Below are 19,992 nucleotides of genomic sequence, written 5' to 3' on the forward strand. Positions count from 1 at the left end.
GGACTGGGACTCTCCCACTGGCTCAGTCAGCCACCTTAGGACACAGATTTTCCTTATCAATGTCCAAGAATACCGACTTTTAAATATAAAATGTACAAACTATTACTAATGTGCAAAAACTCTGAGTTCTTTTATTCCCCTGAGTCCTTCTTGAAGAATCTACTGCAGATTTCTACTTCAGAGACCAAAAGGAATAAAGAGACATTGACATTGACATAAGCGTTGGTGGTGAAGAGTAAATATGTGGTTTACTTATAGAGCTAATACTACATGAGATTTAAAAAGAGAGTGTGGTATGTATTGGGTGTGTGCTCTCACAGTGAATATATAATATACCTGGAAAGATGAATGGATGAATGGGGAGAGCACCCATCAAAGAAGTTTTTAACAGTCTTTGCAATTATTGGTGTTATTTCTATTGGTATTTGGAGACCATCGTGTGTGCAATTTGGGATAAAGTAAATGGGATAGTCTAATTCTAGTATGCCCAGTGCCCTCGAGAACCAGGATCCTCTGTGAAGGAGAGGGCATATAGATGTAATATAGGAAAGATTAAATAAAAACCAATATAAAACAAAACTCCATTGTCCTGATTTGAATTTAAAGTGCCAGTGTGAATTCATGCATATGGGGAGAGACCTGGTTAGGTCCAAAAACAATGAGCCGCTCAGGAGCTATGATATTCCTAATGCCAAAGATGAGGTCTTAAAACAACAGTTCCCACTAAAAGAAACAAAAGATAAATGGCTGCTTCCACGATGAGGCATGAGCTCAATACCTGCTTCTGTCATAATAAAAAGAGACAACCAGACATTATGTTTCACCTGATTAAAAACAACAACAGCAACAACAACAACAACAACAACAACAACAACAACTACAGTCTTACCAAAGACTCCAGTCTGATCAAGTCTCGGAATCTAGTTGCCAATCTCTGGAAATTGCAGGACAGAGGAATATGTTGAACTGCGCCATGAATGCGAACGAAGTCAGCAAACTCCAGATTGGCAAACTAGGCAGGTCAAATACCCCGAGTTCTTCACAGATAATTTTTAAAGCTAAAAAGAAGGGGGTGGGGGAGAACATGTAGCTTAAAGAGATGGGCAACAATAAATTTTAATGGATTAGAATGAACTATAGTGGCTTGGGTTGAACATTTGAGTGGTAAAACTATAAAATCATGAGGAAGTGATTGTTGTAAAAGTCAGGACAACAGTTACTTTTTTGGGAGTTTTGGGAAGTGGGGTTTGAGATATGGACAGGGCATATCAAAATGGAGGGGCTTCTGAGATCACTGGCAATTTTTTATTTCTTTACTTGCATGGTGATTTCAAGAGTGTGGCTTTCTGTATCTGTATTTTATTTTATAATAAAAAGGGTTGAAATAAAAAATAAAAAATAAAATAAAATAAAAGGGTGTTTATTTTTGTTTGTTTGGGCTTGGCTTGGCTCTCTGTTCTACCCTCCTGATGTCATCACTTTTAGTTACTCTCTATGTGGTGGCAAAGGTGGACCCTGATAACTCCAACTTATCTGAGCTTTAAAGCTGCTGTCTCCAAAGAAGCCATGGGTGTAATCAGCCCCTTTTAAACTCTTGGACAAAATTGTAGTAGGAGTAGGAGTGAGAAAGTGAAATGAGAAAAATTAAAGGCATCAGTAGAAGTGGTTGAAAGCCCAGGTATTATAAACATAAAGCAGTTGAGTCAAATGTGGAAAGCAGTGGGAGCGAAGATTAGAAACTGCAACCACAGAGGACCAGCTTTAAGGTGGACAACTCATGAAGCTCATAAAAACATCCTTTCTTAGGTCATTCCCTTTTTAGGGGTGGATTTGTGAAGAATGGGATGGGAAGCTTTACTTTTCACACACATATGCACACACACACATACACACACACGTGCACTCATGCTTTTATTGAACTATATGCCTTAGGGTTTATCCCTTCTATTGGATTGTAAAATTCTTAAAGGCAGAGTCTGTAGCTTTTATTTAATACATAATACAAATACTTCTATATAAACTGAGGTGCTTTAATAAATACCTGTTTATTAAGTAACTGTTCTTTATTGTATTTGAGGAGCTCCCTAGGTCATATTATTTCAGGATTTCCTTCCTTCCTTCCTCCCTCTCTCCCTCCCTCCCTTTCCCCTTTCCTTCTTTCCTTCCTCCCTTCTATCCCCTTCCCTCTCCCCCTTTCTTTCTAACTTTTCTACTTAGAAGAGTTTTATGTTGATTTAGGTCACATTTTATAGAATTAGCTTTGTATTTCTTTTTTTTGAGTTTTTTGTCCTAGTAAAGGAGAGCATTTTAAAAGTCTTTTTCTAGAGGTTGCAGTTATGTTATTTTCTAGTTCTTCCCTTAATTCAGGTAAGTAGAATTGTCTTTAAATAGGCTATTATTTGATATCTGCCAAAGGTATTAAAGGGTCTTAAAATTATAGCCCAGTGAACTCTCTTGCCTGATATCACACCAATGTTAATCCACCAATGAAAGTAAGAGAGTTTCCATGTGTAAATCTGATCTTAAATGAAGTTTTATTGAACCCACCTCACCCTAAATTTCTTGGCTTATGAGACACGATATAAATCTGTTTCCCTTGGAAAAAAATAAAAAAGAGTGCTCTGAACTGAAAGAAATTTATTTTATTCTTCAGAATCTTATTTGTGCCCTGTGTATTAAGGACCAGGAACTATAGTATTCATTACCTGTATGGTTTGATACTTTTGTGGAGTAAAACCTCTTCAAGATAAAATTTACAAATCTTTTAATATTTAAATTCAAATATTAAAAATTTTAGTATTATGATATTTTAATCAAACTTTCCTTTATAAAAATATATTTATGTGGTTGTTATGGACACAAAGAAGTATGGGAAAAATGCTTATCTCAGTGCTGGCTCAGCAACAGTGGTGTGTAAGGAGAAGGTAATGACCCAATATCAAGTTCAGGGCTACGCAAGTTATTGAAATACTGACCCGTTAAAGGGAATTTCACTCCTGGGGGTTATTGTGCAGCACCTGCGGGTTGGGGAGCTACTACTTGGGTTATGGGTGTGTATGTGTGGTTTTAATATATGGATGGAGATAAAGGTTGGTGGGAATGACCCTTCTATTGGCTGCAGGCAATGGGGAGTCCAGTTACCTCGCTTGGAGAGGAATGAGAAAGGAGACTCAATGGAAAGGGAATTCCTGTCTTGGAAACACTCTGATAATTAAGTCTTTGAAACAAAAAGTCATTATTGGAATACTCCTCCACCATGCATGCATCCATTCATCCATATCATCCATTCATTTGTCTATTTTCTTACTCATTCACTCATTCAGTTGCTGGCAAATTGCTCGTAGCTTTTCTACTGTTAATCCCCAGAATGAGTTGTCATCTGAGATTGGTTATATTCTGCTCTTCCCTTATTACAGATCTCAGGGACTTGCTTTCCTTTCATTTTAACATTTGGAAATATTTATCATTAAGATTATGAAAGAAATTCATGTTTAATACCAAAGAAATGAAGAATAACTTGAAGAGTATCAAGGAGAAACTAGGAAAAAAAATTTACCACAGCTCCACAACACAAATAAAAAAACCCCCACTGCTAACATTTTTTTTAGTCTCTCTTTTTTTAATAAGCTGAAAAGTTGCAATTGTGCTGACTTCATAAGAGCACAAATAATAAATTAGTAGTATATCAGCTTTTGCCTTAGGCTCTGTATTCTTGGGATCCTAGGTAAGGACACATAGCTAATTTAAGCAGAAAAAATAATTTATTAAAGATATTAGGTAGTTCACAGGATATCTTGGAGAGACAGAGAATCAGACTTGGATGCTACACAGTTGAAAACAATGTTCATATCATACTACAGGGCTGTTCTCTTAGAGATCTCGTGGCTGCCACCAGTGATAGGTACTGTAAAGTATATCACTGAACCTCTGTCAGCATTATTTCTGCAGCTGGGTAGAGCTGCTCTCACCTTACTGGAGCAGATCGTATGAGATACCTGTTTCTGCACATTGCATCTGAACTGAAGATTTGCAGTAGTGATTCTGAGTGTCATAGACAAATTGTATGCCTGGACTCTAACTGCAGGGACAACTGGGGAAATGAGTTTCTGGCATGGACTCAGAATATGGCAGACTCTCCAAACATAAGAAGAGCTTTAGAAAGTACTAGTGAATCCAAGCATGAAAAATGTCCACAAGTTTCCCCCTGGCTGTGCAACATCAATATACCCTCTTTTCTATTTTCTGAATTTTCAAACAAGATCAACAAGAGCAATGACCAAATGCTCCAACCTAACTTAATGCTACAAACTCTTGAACAAATAAAACCTGATGTACCCTCTCTCTAAAAGCAAGGCAACATAAAATCTCATTGGTCTTTACATCCAATTTCATATCCAGTGCCTTTAGCTTATAGCATTTCTCCTTTAGTTTCATCATGGTACTGTCTTGATTTTCTATAACATAGACTAAATTATTAAGTAAAACACGACAATATACCTTAGATAAAAGAGTAAGAAAAAAAAGAAGAAAAGAAAATGAAAAAATTAAAACTTTATATATTACAAAGAATGGGAAGAAATTTTGGATGTATACCACAGTCCTCATTTCTGTAAAAGATTATGAGGCAATGATATTTTGATATCCCACTTCCCCACACATTTGATTGGCTGCCAATAGTAACAATACCTACTTTGTTTTTTAATATCACCATTAAAGTGTTAGACTAACCCCTTTTCATATTCAGCATCTAAAGATTGTTCCTGAATCAGTTTTGGCATTTTGTATCCTGGTGATGCACAGAAAATCTTGCCTTTGAAACTCTTTTTTTCTAAACATGACAGTTTAATTGTTTATTGTATATCAGTGCTGCACAATTGTCATTATCAAAGTTAGCTGGAAAATAGCATAGTTACCTGAGGAGGGCAGGGCAAAATGGAGGTGCTGACATATAGAGAGTTAATATATTAACTTTGGGGAAAGAGTGACGGAATGTGACAGACCCAGGCTGGAGAGGGTTAGGGAGGAATCACGCTGTGAAGGCTCATTGGGCAGTGCTGTTTCTTGAAGGTACAGTAAGTAGAACCATGATTTCACTCAGGTAGGCCCTGGTGATGAGTAACTGTCTTTGTGAGAACTAATTATTGAGGCCTTAGAAGGATAACGGGCCGATTTAGTCTATTGGGATTCTAGTCTACTCTATGGTATCTTATTTTTCTTGGGAAATTGATAGAGGATAATTTTCTCAGCTGACTCAGATGCCTCATTTGTTAAAAGCTGATACCTTTTTTTTGGTAAAGATTGATTGATTGATTGATTGATTTATTTATTGGGGCGGGTGGGGAGGGGCAGAGGGAGAGCAGACTCCCCACTGAGCATGGAGCCTGATGTTGGGCTCAATTTCATGACTCAGAGATCATGACCTGAGCCGAAATCAAGAATTGGATGCTTAACTGACTGAGCCACCCAGGTGCCCCATAGAAATGATACTTCTGATGAGAAAATTATCCATGTGCTTTTGGGAGGGGGTGGGATATTGACATTCTCTGGCTTCCACTAAGGTATTACTAAAAAAAAGAACATATACCAATCAAGCAACACAGGTGATCTTTCCAAACACAATCCCCTCCCTCACCTCACCCCCTCTTCCAGCCTGAGCATTTCCAGGTCTTCTCAGTTAGGAGGGATCACTCATTGTGTGAGTCAGGGCTCTTTTTTTTTTTTTTTTTAATTTCAAAATGCGGTTTTATTAATGCACTTTAGGATAAGTGCCATTCTTATTTTACCTTGTCTGGAAGAAATACTGCCAATTACAGTCACAGGAAGTTTTCATTAGACAAAACCTGCATGTATGAGTGTGTGCGGCGGGAGGGGGGTGGTTTGGTTCATTTACATCATACTGCTCATGTCTTGAGTTTATAAATAACATTAAGCAACACTGTTTCCTTCTAAAATTTTCTTTAAGGCAGATCTATTTAGCATCATCTGTGTTATTAATATGTGCAGTGTAGTTTTAGAAAATTTAAATGTTCTAGTTTCTCACTGAAAATAATACATGTGGTCAAGAATAGAAAACAATAATCTCGTTTCTAGTCCCTCTGCCTGGCCACATTTTAAAAGCACAAGTTTTTCACACACATATATATATATATTACTGTATCAAAACACATTTTAACAGACTTCACAGCTCACTTAAAGCTTCAGTTTACAGTCATTCATATGAAAGATTTCTAATATGGAATGTTCACTTAGAAAGAATTCCTCACTGGGATTCCATTGTTCTGTATCAGAAATGTAGACGTTCTTCAGTGCAATGCTAGACATTTTACCTCTTCATTTATGTTTTTCTTTCAAGAGTTCTCATTTTACTTTTGGGTCTTCATTTTTGTATGCTCGACTTATTTCTTTTAGTATATTCTCTGGTAAGGCAGGTTGATATCTGTATAAATAACCATATGGACGAAGATGATAAACGAGGTATTCTAACTCATATATAGTTGTAGGATCAACATAGTGAAAAGAAACAGCAAGATCAGAACAGCAACCAGGACCCTCTACAGGAGGATAATAGTTATAATTCCAATACCAAAATGTTCTAGGTAGATAACCCTTGATTAAGTGGTGTTCTGGTACAAAGGCATGAAAAGTTTCTTTTCCAATGGTACCTCTGGAATCTCCCGCTTCTATATTTATAATTTCCATGCATTTGCCCAATGCTAAGTCTTCGATGGAGGAACTATGTGTACATTTGTCTGTTTTAAATGCATCAACAAATCTCTTCAAGGCTTCTTTGCTTAGTACATATCCTGCTCCTCCACTCATGTAGCCCTGCTTTACACAGGGCTTAAATCTTCTCCCAAAGTAAATGGGTTCTTCAGGGTTGTATTTTGAGAGTAGCCATCTCAAATGATCCAGTATAACCTATGTATCATCATCTGCTTTCATAAACCAATCAGCATCTTCTAAATAATGATCATGAACATACTGAAAAGCTTTACTTGTTTTCCAGTATAGTTGGTCTCTGCCTTCTCTGGTTTTTAATCCCACAGCAGGGAAGTCTTTATTTTCTTCTGAACTCATAAACAACACTTTATTACAATGCTGGGCCCATGTAGCTTTGACGTTTTTGGCCTTTTTCTCTAGATTTTGAGGCTCTGTCATAACCCAGCAAAGAATTTTAACCTTTCGATAGAGGTTTTCAGCGATATCTGTGTTCTCATCTTTATGTTGGCTAGAATCTGCATTGAAGTTCATCTGTCCTTCTAGATGACTTTGTCCATTATCATCTGAGTGCCTAGCATGAGGATCATTATGAAGAATATTAGGCTGGGTATCACTCTGTTATCCCAACAAAATACTAAATAGCTGAGAACATAAAACAAATCCAACTGCTGATCACAAAGGAAGGTTAAAAAATCCAGCCAAGATTTAGAGGCCATTTCCCGAAAGTGTACTTCTGACATCAGCCGCGGCTCCCTATCGCCCTTCCTGGGGGGCGGAGAGGGGGACGACTGGAGACTGGCAACCTTAGCTCCTCCCGGTACCTGCAGAAGTGGCTTGCGGCTGCTGGCTGGGGCTGCTCGCTGCTGCCCAGATCCTTCCCTGGCGGCGGCGGAGGTGGACCCAGCTCACCCCCTCCCACCCCCCCCACCCCCCGCCCCGAGTCAGGGCTCTTTTGAGGACAGGTGATAGAAACTCAAGTTGATTAAGTGGGCCAAGAGGTGAACTTGTTGGTTCATGAAATTGGAAGGACAGGACTATTACTGATGGTCAGAACCAGAAGCTATAGCACTAATTTTCTCTCAACTTATGTCTGTTTCTCTATAGTTGGTGATTTCATTCTCTTCCACTGCAAAGAGGTGAAAGCCCAAAAGTTTTCTATCTTCATTTCCATTTGAAAAGTCCTTGGGATGGACTTTGAGTTCTGTCACAGGTTTAGGCTTCAACCAAGTACTGTGAGATGAAGTTAGTTCTTATTCAGATTGCGTGATTCAGGGTGGGAAGACTATGTTGCCCAAAAGTAGGAAATAGGTGACTGGGTAGTCATTCCCTAGAAATGGCCCCTGGGAGTTTACTGTGAGTTGGGTGATCTGCATCCAGTCTGTGATTTGTTACCATCTTGTAACTGCTCAGTCCCTGTACATCCTGCTAGAGATGAACCTTACTTAGAAGGCTCCCTTTGTGTACTTGTTGAGTACTTATTGTGTGCCTGGTTTTGGAAGGGATTTGGAGATCAAAATTGATTCAACATGGTCTCTATCCTCAAAGGACACATGCACATGCATTTATAAATGAGGAAGTGCAGACATTATACAGCCATTACTGCAAGGCCCTGATTAATATTTTTAAATTTAACTGTGTAATTAAACTACTGTAATTGTAGCTTCAATTTATTAGAATTTTCCTTTCAGTGTTTCTCTATTTAGTACTCTATAGATCAAACTAGACTCAACTGAGCTTAGAACTGTGGAAGCTGAATGGTTGAATTCTTTACTCCCCCCATAGCCTCAAGAAGCTGTATGTACATGCAACAATCTGTGGGCTAGTTGCCCTGGTAACACGTGTGCATTTTGCCAGACCCTCAGAAAGATGTGATCTCTAATTAACCTTAAAATTAACAGGTTAACAGCAAAGATTTCCTAATAATTCAGAAGAAGAGGCAGAAAATATTCTAGAAAATGTAAATCTGAGGTGACACTTGTAAACCCGCTGAGGTAGTAAAATATTACGGGATTTCATAAGGCTGAGCACCAAAGCACCAACATCAGAACAGTAATTGAGTGTATTTTTTCCTCAGTTTGATCCTCACATCTAAATGCTTTAAAGGAAATTAGAAAAAAATGGTTTAAAAATGTATTTAGCCCAACACCTTTAGAGTGGATATTGGAGCAGATGTTAGATCACATTGGAAATGGAATCTACTCTTAAAGAATTATTAATTGCGTGTTTTGACCTGTTTCCTTTCCTGTCTTGGGGGTTCATTTGATTAGATTTCCCCAAATTACTTTATTCTCTAGTGAATAAATTAGAAGTGAATACTTTTTCATGCATGGCTCATCATTTTGTATTGTAAAATTGGATGGAAGAAGCATCTTTTTTTCTTCCCAGGTTGGGACATAATTGATACATAATGTGGTATAATTTTATGGCATACAGTGTAATGATTTATTTTGTATATTTTGCAAAATGATTACCACAATAAGGTTAGTTAACATCCTTACCTCACATAGTTACAAATTTTGTATGTACTTTAAAATCTACTCTCTTAGTAGCTCTCAAATATACAACACAGGATTGTTAGCTATAGTCACCATGCTATGTATTACATAGAGGAACTCAATCATTTTATAACTGGAATTTTGTACCCTTTGACCACCTTCACCCATGTCCTCTATTCTCCCCCTAACTTTTCCCCCTCCCATAACCACCAGTCTTTTTTCTGTTTCTATCAGATTGATATCTCTTGGAGATCCTGTTTTCGATATATGCCCAGAAGCGGAATTGCTAGGTCATATAGTAGTTCTATTTTGAATTTTTAGAGGAACCTCCATATTGTTTTCCACAGTGGCTCTACCAATTTACATTCTCACCAGCAGTGTATAAGGGGTCCCTTTTCTCCACATCCTTGCCAGCACTTATCTCTTTTCTTTTTGATGATAGCCATTCTATTGTTGTGAGGTGATATCTATTGTGGTTTTGATTTGCATTTCTCTAATGATCAGTGATGCTGAGCACCTTTTCATGTACCTGTTGGCCATTTGAATACCTTTTTTGGAAAAATGTCCATTCAAGTGCTTTGCTCATTTTTAAATTGGATTATTTGTTTCTTTGCTATTGAGTTGTATGAGTATATTATACATTTTTGATATTAACCCCTTATCAGATATGTGGTTTGCAAATATTTTCTCCCATTCTGTAGGTTGCCTTTTTGTTGATCATTTCTTCTGCTATGCAGAAGCTTTTTAGTTTGATGTAGTACCATTTGTTTATTTTTGCTTTTGTTGCTTATGCTTTGGGTGTCCTAGCCATAAAATTGATGCCAAGACCAATGTTAAGGACCTTTCCCCCTATGTTTTCTTCTAGTAGTTTTATGGTTTCACGTTCTACATTTAATCCATTTTGAGTTAATTTTTGTGCATGGTGAATTACATTTCATTCTTTTGCATATGAATATTGAGTTTTCCCAGTACCATTTACTGAAGAGACTATCTTTTCTCCATTGAGCATTCTTGGTTCCCTTGTCAAATATGAGTTGACCATATACACATGGGTTTATTTCTAGGCTTTTGATTCTGTTCCATTGATCTATGTGTCTGTTTTTATGCCAGTATTAAACTGTTTTGATTACTATAGCTTTGTAATATAGTTTGAAATCAGGAAGTGTGATGCTTCTGGCTTTGTTCTTCTTTCTCAGCATTGCTGAGGCTATTTGGAATTTTTTGGTTCCATATGAATTTCAGGATTTTTTTTTATATTTTAATGAAAAATGCCATTGGAGTTTTTTTTTTTTAAGATTATTTATTTAATTATTTATTTGACACAGAGAGAGAGTACAAGCAGGGGGAGCAGCAGTCAGAGGGAGAGGGAGAAGCAGGCTCCCCGCTCAGCAGGGAGCCCGATGTGGGGCTTGATCCCAGGACCCCGGGATCACGACCTGAGCCGAAGGCAGACACTTAACCGTCTGAGCCACCCAGGCGCCCCTTTTTTTAAGATTTAAAAAAATTTTTTCATTTATTTGTTTATTTTTTACCATTGGAGTTTTGATCAAGATTTCATTGAATCTGTATATCACTTTTGGTAGTATGGATTTTAACAATACTAATTCTTTCAATTCATGAAAACAGAATATCATATCATGTATTTGTGTCTATTTCTTTCATCAGTCTTATAGTTTTCAATGGACAGATATTTCACCTCCTTGGTTAAATTTATTTTTAAGTATCTTGTTTTTTATTGCAGATCCCTATTGTAAATGGGATTGTTTTCATTATTATTATTATCTTTTGGGGGGCGATAATTTGCTCTTAGTATATAGGAACACACTGATTTTTGTATGCTGAGTTTGAGAGAGAGAGAGAGAGCACACCTGCACACACACAAGCAGGGTAAGGGGCTGAAGGAGAGAGAGAATCTCTAGCAGACTGTGGCCAGAGTGTGGAGCCCCACATGGGGCTCCATCTCACCACCCTGAGATCATGACCTGAGCCAAAACGGAGAGTTGGATGCTTAACTGAGTGTGCCACTCAGGTGCCCTGGGGTACATTCCTTTTATACTCAATTTGTTGAGAGTTTTTTTTTTTTTAATCATAAATGGATGTTGAATTTTGTCAAATGCTTGCATTGGTATGTATCTGTGCATTTGAGTAAATGGTCTCCTCTTCCAGACTTTATAGATTTGCTTTGGCAGGGATGGTCTTTCACCAGTCCTCCCAGCTTGGGGTTCTGGATGTGTCAGCTAGTAGTGTCCTTGGGCAGCTGGGGTTTCCCATCTGGTTCTCTATTTGGGCAAGGCTACTGCCCATGCTCTGAGGTCAGGAGGTACCACTGGCTGATCTCAGCCTTCAGGTGGGGTTGCTGCATGGACTCCCTAATTTATCCAATTAGGCTGCTGGCTATGCTCTGTGGTCAGTTTGGGCCACTAGATGGGCTCTGCTATCACCTCTAGTTGGGCAGAGCTGCCGGCTTTGTTCCTTGGTGGGGTGGTTCCACTGGTGGGATTCCTCAACTGGGCAAGGCTATAGGGCTTGGCTCTGCAATCCTTCTTACTCAGGGGTCTCAGATTGTGATCCTTGACTAGATGGTGCCACTGGATGGACTCCATGTTCAGGTGTGCTGTGGCCTGCTGCCAGGTTGTTCTAGTTGTCAGGCTCTGCTCTGGGATCAGGTGGGGATGAATATTGTGCTCTGAAGCTGGAGAGGGCTGCAGGTTGGGTTTCACATGAGGTCGACTGCTGACTGTGCTGCCTTGTTGGGCAAGGTCATTGGCCAGGCTCTTTGGTTAGGAGGGCCTTCCAGCCTGATTATGCACTTGGGTGTGGCTAGGAACTGAAGTCCGGTAGGGTTTTCTGGTTCCTTCCTCAGGTGGGACTGAGGATATGCTTCATGATTGGACATGGTCACTGGCCATGCTTCCTGCCTGGGAGAGGCTGTAGGTTGCATTCAGCAATTGAGCCAGGCTTCGGCTGGGCTCTGCTGCTGGGTGCAGCCAGGGATGCTCTGGTTAGGCTTCCTTGTCTTGTCTCGGGGGACTGAACCCTATACTTAGCAGTTAGGTGGGGCTGCAAATTTGGTTTCCTGCCTCTCGGGGGTCATAAAACGGGCTCTACCTCTAGTAATGCTCACTGGCTGGTGACCTGAATCAGCTGAACTGTCCACCGACTCCCTGGCCAGACAGGTCCATCGTCTTGGCTCTGCGGATGGACAGATCCGCGGCCTGGGCTCTCTCGGTGTAACTAGCTGCAAGCACGGCTGTAGGACGCGCTACACAGTCGCCTGGGTTGTCTCGCTCGGCCTGGAGGCTCTAGGCAGCGGTAGGTGGAGCTTCCAATTTGGTGGCTTGCCCAGGCAGGGAGTAGAACGGGCTCCGTGCAGGCACAGCTCAGTGGCTGGTGACCTGAACTAGGCCGAAGTGCCCACCAAGCACCCTGGCCAGACTGGTCCACCGCCACGGCCCTGCAGATGGCCTGAGCCGCTCGCTGGGATCTCCGCTTGGTCGCCGCCGCCGGGAGGAGCAATGCAGTCCGCCCAGATCTGAACGCCGGGTGCGGTAGGTCTCGTCCTCCCGCTCCTCCATTTGTGGGCTGACACCCGGTGGCCCAGCTCCACAGATTTCCCCAGTGATTCCTGTGAGGTGACACCCAACTGGAACTCCTGGGAAATGCCCCACGACACTGGGGAAGCTGGATGTCCGCCTTGGGCTTTCCCTTTCTCGCTGGAGCACCCGCAGACCTAGGAAAGCTGTCCCAGTTGGGCGCGGGCGAGCGGGCGAGGCCGGCAGAGCGGAGCCGCGTCTCTCTCCTTTCCAGCGCGCCTTCTCTGTCACTGTGGTGCAGGGCCTTGCTTCAGCCTCACCCCTGGGTTCGAGGATTTTCACAGTGGTGCCTTATCTGTGGATTGGAGCTAACAGGTCTTCTCCTGAGGGGGACCGAAGTCAGAGCGACCCGTGCCACCATGTCGATGACGTCACGATCTGGACGCCACCTCTCTCGATGCTCTAGTTTGCGTGGAGCATGTTTTGTGCAGAAACAGGGGCGTAACATTCAGTTAAAGGGGCTAGTCGTTCCGATGCAGAGAATTGTTGTAAACAGATTTAACGACGGTGTAGTTTTGTCACCAAATATAAGAGTGACCGTCAGGCATTGAAACCCTCCAGAAGAGAAGTGAGGAAACCTCTCCTGGTATGAAGACCCAGGAAAAGTTGCAGAATTGACGAGGGAACAGATTCTGTGAAGAAATGGATTAGTATACATAAATATTTACGAGGACGACAAACCTATCAGACACTTTCTTACAGCGAATCAAACATCTGAGGTTGAAATTAGCTGGCGTGGCATCTCCTTGACTTCTTGTCTTTTATCTGGCCTTCCCTCTTCCTTTGGTTGTTTCTGGGGGCTCAGCATAAACACCCAGGAAGTAAAATCTCTGAAGGGCTTGTTCCTATGAAAAGGCAAGATTAAAGTAGATTCTTTATGCTCGCAAGTCAGTTGGCCTTTTAATATGTTGCTAGTACAAAAAATTTATTCAGCCTTCAACAGATTTTTTCATGGCTTCCTCATTTCCCCTTCTTCCAACATAACTTCTGTTTCATGGTGAATGAAATCTTGCTTTCAGCAATTTAAAAGTAACTTCACCTTAGCCACATGATTTTAGGGATCAGAGAAGAGGCCAGATTAAATATTAACCTTCAACTGTGTTGTTCATGCTGACACTCAGGCAAATCCAACTTTTCTGGGCTGATGTTTGGCAAGGGGTCCTATTTTTTGCAGCTAGAAGTTACGGAATTTATGCAAAGTTAAGGTCTGCTTTGTGTGAAATTAAATGATAAAATGAGCCGTAGAAACCTGTCAAGGTATTATTTTTTATTAACCAAGTGAAGAAAACTCCCTTTATTATAACCTTGGAAGCCTTTTTGTTCTTTTTTTTCTTCTACCTTTCTGTCACTCTTTTATTTGCTTTTTCATTTTAGTAGTGATAGGGAGAGGGGAGCAGGTGTTCCTAACTGTAAATCCTACCTCCCTGACAGGGTGGATAGGTTCTCTAAGATTTTTCTGACATCTTTGTGGATTGTCTCACAGCTATAGGACATTTTTTTCCCTATGTGATATATGGGTTGTGAAGTCACTGTGTCGACTATATTCAATACCTGGGGGTTATTGTGGGTCGTAGAAGAGTGTGTTATGACCACTGGGTACAATATAGTAGTATGACTCAGATTTCACTGACAAGTAGAATTGCATATTATGTTTGACCAATTCGAGTTAAGATTATTTTTTAATTCTTCTCCTGTAATTCACATACATCTCCCTTTTAAAAAATAATATTTTATTCTTCGTGGCTGGATCTGAAATTGCTTTCTTCTACAGAGCTCAAAGTTTATAGCATATTATTGTCATTTATCCTGAGCTGGTAGTAGCGTTATCTTTACTTTAATCACTGGCAGAGCTGGGGATCAGAGCTGTGGCACAATTTCTTGTTTTACCTTACCATTTGGCCTTCTCGATAGGTTTTTATATAACTTAACTTTTTCTTTTTTAAGTAATGTAAAATGTTTATTTTTTTAGAAAAAAGATCTACCTACCTTTTTCATAGAAGAAGAATGAGACAATAAAAAAATTAAGTTTAATAAACTGGTGGACTGACAATTCTAAACTTCTAGTAGGACCATATAATCATTTTTGCTGGCATTTTCTTCTTTTTTTTCACTTTGAAAGACAGACATTATTAAGTTTCTGCTTTCTTAGAGTTTGGGTACTGTCACAATATTCTCCAGGCTTTCAGAAGTTTGCTAATGATTTAATCCAACTGTTTAATTACCCCAAAATTTAAGTTAGAATTAAACAAAAGTAATTTGATAATCTTTAACTAGATATATTCCAATTTTATAACAACAGATTCTTGGTTCACGTTTTGGCTGCTGTTCTGTTCCGAGAAATAAATGAGCTCTTAGTGAAAATCAAAGTTAATAAAAAGTTTAGCATTTAAATAATTTTTATACCACCTCCTATTTAAAGTTTCTTTTCCCCTAGGGTACACTATATTTCTGAAGCGTTTTTTTATGCCTAATATGCAAAGATTCTCCAGTCCCCATAGAAATTTCCTGCTGAAAACTTCCTGTGATGTGCTGCAAAGGGACCTATGATAAACGTAGTCTCTAATTCCTTATCTGTACTCTGGTCTCCTCTCTTGCCTTCCTTTTCTCACCGTTTCCTTTTCTCCTTGACCCCGAATTCTTTTCTTATCTGGCGGAACTGCTAGAATTCGTGCTGATAAGTCTCAGCTGGAGATTCTGTTTCCTGCAGAGGGCAGGAGATGTTGCAGCTACTCCTTGATTGATAAGAGGTGCAGAGCCCTGCTGAGTAGCTGCAATAAGCAAATCTCCGCTTCAGCGGAAGTGGGTGTTTTTAAGACATTGATCTCCACCTGAGGGTTTGCCTTACTTGTGAGCTGTCAGGAAGGATGACTTGGTGTACTGACATGGTCACTGGTCAATTTGTGGTTCTATCCACTGCGGAGTGATCGTGCCAAGTTGGAAGGGGACCACTAAGGGCTGACATTATGGCACTCAGTCATGATTTATGTTGATAATAAGTACAGCTACGTTACCATCGTGGCCTTTATGTTGAGTTGTTTTTGTTATGACTATTATTGTTCAAGAATTGCATTTTCCAATTAATGGAAGTACTTTAGGTACATTATCTATAATAATCATTTTTAATGATAACAACGAATATGGAAATTAGGCCAGAGCATAAAATTAAGGATATTTGAATAATTATAGTGCAATCAAGTCAAAATTACTGACGTCTTTATGTGATGCTGGATTATGTGGAAAGCAGCACAAGAACATACGTGCTTTGGAAGTTGAAAGTGACAGCATCACACATCTGCATAAATTACCAAGTAGTTTGGGTGATTTTTTTTTCCTCCATAAATCTTCAAGTAAAAATAATAGTTGTAAGGATGAATTTTGAACTAAACTGGAGTGAGTAAACCAATATTGCAAGTAACTTCTTAAACATATTTGCTCTTTGAAAGCATACTGATGTAATCTATATCTGACATAGTGCCTAGGCAATAATGAACTATTGTTCTTAGTGTGTAAAGATGTGCCATCTGACCAAGAGAATTGACTAGAGGGAAATGTAATGAATTGAGTCAATGACGAAGCATATAAAATGTATTTGGGGGCGCCTGTCTGATTCAGTCAGTATAGCATGTGACTCTCGATCTCCTGGTTGTGAGTTTGAGCCCCATGTTGGGGGTAGAGTTTACTAAAAAAAGGAAAAAAAAGAAAAAGAAAAAAATGTATTTGGTTGAAGGGGTTGGTAGATAAAACAAATGTAGTTTTATATGTTAAATATTTCTTTATGCCATGTTAGCAATGGCATGTAATAACTCAGTGCATTTAGAAGCATATGCCTTGGTCAGTAATATATTTGATGATACAGATGGAATAAGGAGGAGTAGGTTATGTATGAAATATTCGACTGTCTTGAGGCCACAAACATGAAGTGGGTCAAGGACATAATTGGAATAAGACCAAATGGGATAGAAGTCTAGGGTAAAGATGATCTGCATAGGTGCAGTTTCTTCAGTAAGTGACCTCTCTTTTCATGCTACTATATTAAAACATTATTGGAGATAACTGAACTGGTTATTTGAACTGGTTGTTCAAATAATGCCCTTCTCTCCAAAGATATCCACACTTTAATCCCTAGATCCTGTTTAATATGTTACATTACATGTCATAAAGGATTTTGCAGATGTAATTAAGGTTATGGATCTTAAAATAAGGAGATTATATTGGATTACCCAGGTAAACCCAGTGTAATCACAAGAGTCCTTTAAAGCAAAAAAGAAGGTAGAAGAGTCAGTCAGAGAGAGGTGGCTGAAGAGGAAAACAGAGGGGATGCTATAGGTGAAGTCAGAGAGATTCCACACATGAGAAAGGTCTGATATATTGTCTTCGGCTCAGAGATGCAAGGGCCCCTATGCAAAGATGGAAGGAGACCTCAAGAGCTAAGGAGAGCCCCTCGCTGACAGCCAGCAGAGAAATGGGGACTTCAGTCAGAACATACCATCTGAAAATATTAAGGAACTGGGTTCTGCCCAACAACCTGCATGAACTTGGAAGAGGATTCTTCCTAGACCTTCCTAAAAGCCTAGTTTGCCAACGTTTTGATTTTGGTCCTGTGAAACCTGGAACAGAGAAACCAGTTGAGCCAATTTGGACTTCTTACCTGTGGAACTGTGAGATAATACGTTTGTATTGTTTTAACGTTTTAAATTTGTGATTGTTAGGTCAGTGATAGAAACTAAGGCAGTAACATACAGTAAAATGCTCAGATTTTGAATTTACATCTTGATGAATTTTTCTCCATCTGTAGTCCCATGTAACCATCAAATCAAGACGGAATATTTCCAGATCCTTAAAAAGCTCCCTCGTGCTCCTTTCCTGTCACTACCCTCTTGCTTGCCCTAGAGGTAATCACTATTTTGACTTTATTACCGTAGGTTACTTTTGCCTGTTTTTGAACTTCTATCTAAAGGAATCATGTATGTACTCTTGTGTCTGGCTTGTTGTATTCGTTATATGTCTGTAAGGTTTTCCGTATTGCTGTCCATAGCAAGTTTGTTCTTTTTTATTGCTACACAGTAATATGCTTCTGCTGTGCAGCTTTGTAAATTGCTATTCATTGTATGAATATAGCACAATTTATTTGCCCATTCTGCTATTGATAGATATTTAGATTTGTTCTGGTTTTTGACCATTATAAATAAAGATGTTGATAAATCTGATTTCATCAATATCAGGAACTTCTGGTTACTGAAAAACGCTATTAGGAGAATAAAAAGGCAAGTCTTAGACTGAGAGAAGATACTTGTAATGCATGTATCAACATAAGACTTGTATCTAGAATATGGAAATAACTCCTAGAAATCTATAAGTAAAAACAAGCAATTAAAAAAAAAAGGGCAAGCAGTTCAATAAAAAGTAGGCAAGGGCTTGAATGGGCATTTCACAAAAATGGATATACAAAAGGCCAGTAAGCCTATAGACAGGTGCTGAACATTGTCGGTCACCAGAGAGATGAGACAGAACAATAAGATACCACTACACAGATAGCAGAATGGCTAGAATTATGAAGAGTGTTTCTAATGAGGACACTAAGCAACTGTAACTCTCATATTACTGGTGGGAGTTAAATTGGTGCAAACATTTTGGACAAATGTTCTGCAATGTCTATGACACTGAATCACATTAATATTTTAGTAAGTCAAAATTCACCAGAGGAGTGAAAGTAACTAGGAGTGGTCCTACGAGAGGTTTTGTGAACTCTCTCTCTCTTAAGAAAAAGACTGAAGTGGTGGTGGGAGGTGTATAAAAAAGCACTTGAGAGGTAAAAGGATATATTACATCTCTGTATTTGAGAGAAACTCAGACACTGTGTAAGCTTGTTTCTTCTAGCAGGGCGACAACTATAATAAATCAAATATTTGTGAGTAAATCAAATGTTTGTGAAACTATGTGGCCTCACCTACCTGACTTTTCTCCTTTGCTGCAAAACAGGAACCAGAATTTGTGAGATGGTCAGTGAGCGCTTTTGTGAGTTGGTTTGGGCTGTCAGCCAGGGCGGCAGCCCCTCCTCAATTGCTCTTCTGTCCCTGCTGCTGCTGAAGACCTGGAAGGGGTGGGGTCTGCTTTATCAGGGAGGTTGCTCATCAGTGATGTTTTTCAATAAAACTATGTGGAAGTTTTACCAGAGCAGTTTCACATTCCTCTTAAGTACTCTAAAATTATCATTGTATTTTTAATTACTATGCAATAAAAATGTTACTCCTTTCAGAGTTAACATTTTCCTTGTAAAACCAAGCTTTAGGTGTTTTAATTTTTTTTTTAAGATTTTATTTTTAAGTAATCTCTACACCCAACCTGGGGCTTGAACTTACAACCCCTGAGAGCAAGAGTCACATGCTCTACCGATTGAACGAGACAGGCACCCGGAGGTGTTTTAATTTTTAAGAAGACATTTCCAAAGCCAGAGTTATTTACATAACAGGATTTCGCTCTTTTTTGGTGCCCTCTGCTAAGAGTCCATTCTTTTCTTTCTTAGGACTGTCCTGCATTCTATGTTCACAAAAAGGGTCCATCTTGATGACTTAGCGGGTCCCAGAGAGCTGAGGACAGCATCTTTAGCTACCTTTGGCACCTGTTCTGCTCTTTGTCCTGATGCTGTTGATAGATTGCCCTAATTCCTTCTTGTTCATCATCACTTACTTTTGTCTTGTTATAAAACCACTCTCAGGCATTTTAATATTGAAGACCTTTTGTTTTCCCCATGTCCATTTCTTCTATGATGTAGATGAATATAGACTCTCATACTTTTCTGTTGTTCTTTATTGGCCAGAGGAAAGTAAACAACTTGATTGTTCTCAGAACCTGTCTCATGCCTCATTAGGTACTGGGGGTAAGCAGACGGCAACAGCGTTACATGGCTCTGCAGAAACATCTGATTTATTTTTATGAGCAAGTTATAGTCTTTAAGACATGAGCACCAAAGTCACAAGTGGTGCCATATACATCATAAAAATGAAAGATGTTTTCTTACATGTCATGAAATAACCCATGCATGGAATTCCTTTGAGGGGATAAAATAAATAGTCGCTTAGAACAAATTGATTTTTTTAACCATGTTATACAGTTGTTTTTCCAAAATCAATGATTTGGTTGCCTTGGCAAAAATTGAAAAGCACAAAAATGTTAGCATCTGTATC

At 39.4% G+C, this 19,992-nt stretch overlaps 1 pseudogene; it reads right to left on the reverse strand.

The window, feature by feature from the left end:
• Positions 1-6,157: 6,157 nt before the first annotated feature.
• Positions 6,158-7,436, reverse strand: LOC123838360 (glycoprotein-N-acetylgalactosamine 3-beta-galactosyltransferase 1-like; annotated as a pseudogene).
• Between the last annotated feature and the right edge of the window lie 12,556 nt (positions 7,437-19,992).

Source organism: Mirounga angustirostris, unplaced genomic scaffold, assembly GCF_029215605.1.
Source record: "Mirounga angustirostris isolate CCGP_5_RB_7025 unplaced genomic scaffold, mMirAng1.0.hap1 SCAF_3, whole genome shotgun sequence".
Taxonomy (NCBI): Eukaryota; Metazoa; Chordata; class Mammalia; order Carnivora; family Phocidae; genus Mirounga; species Mirounga angustirostris.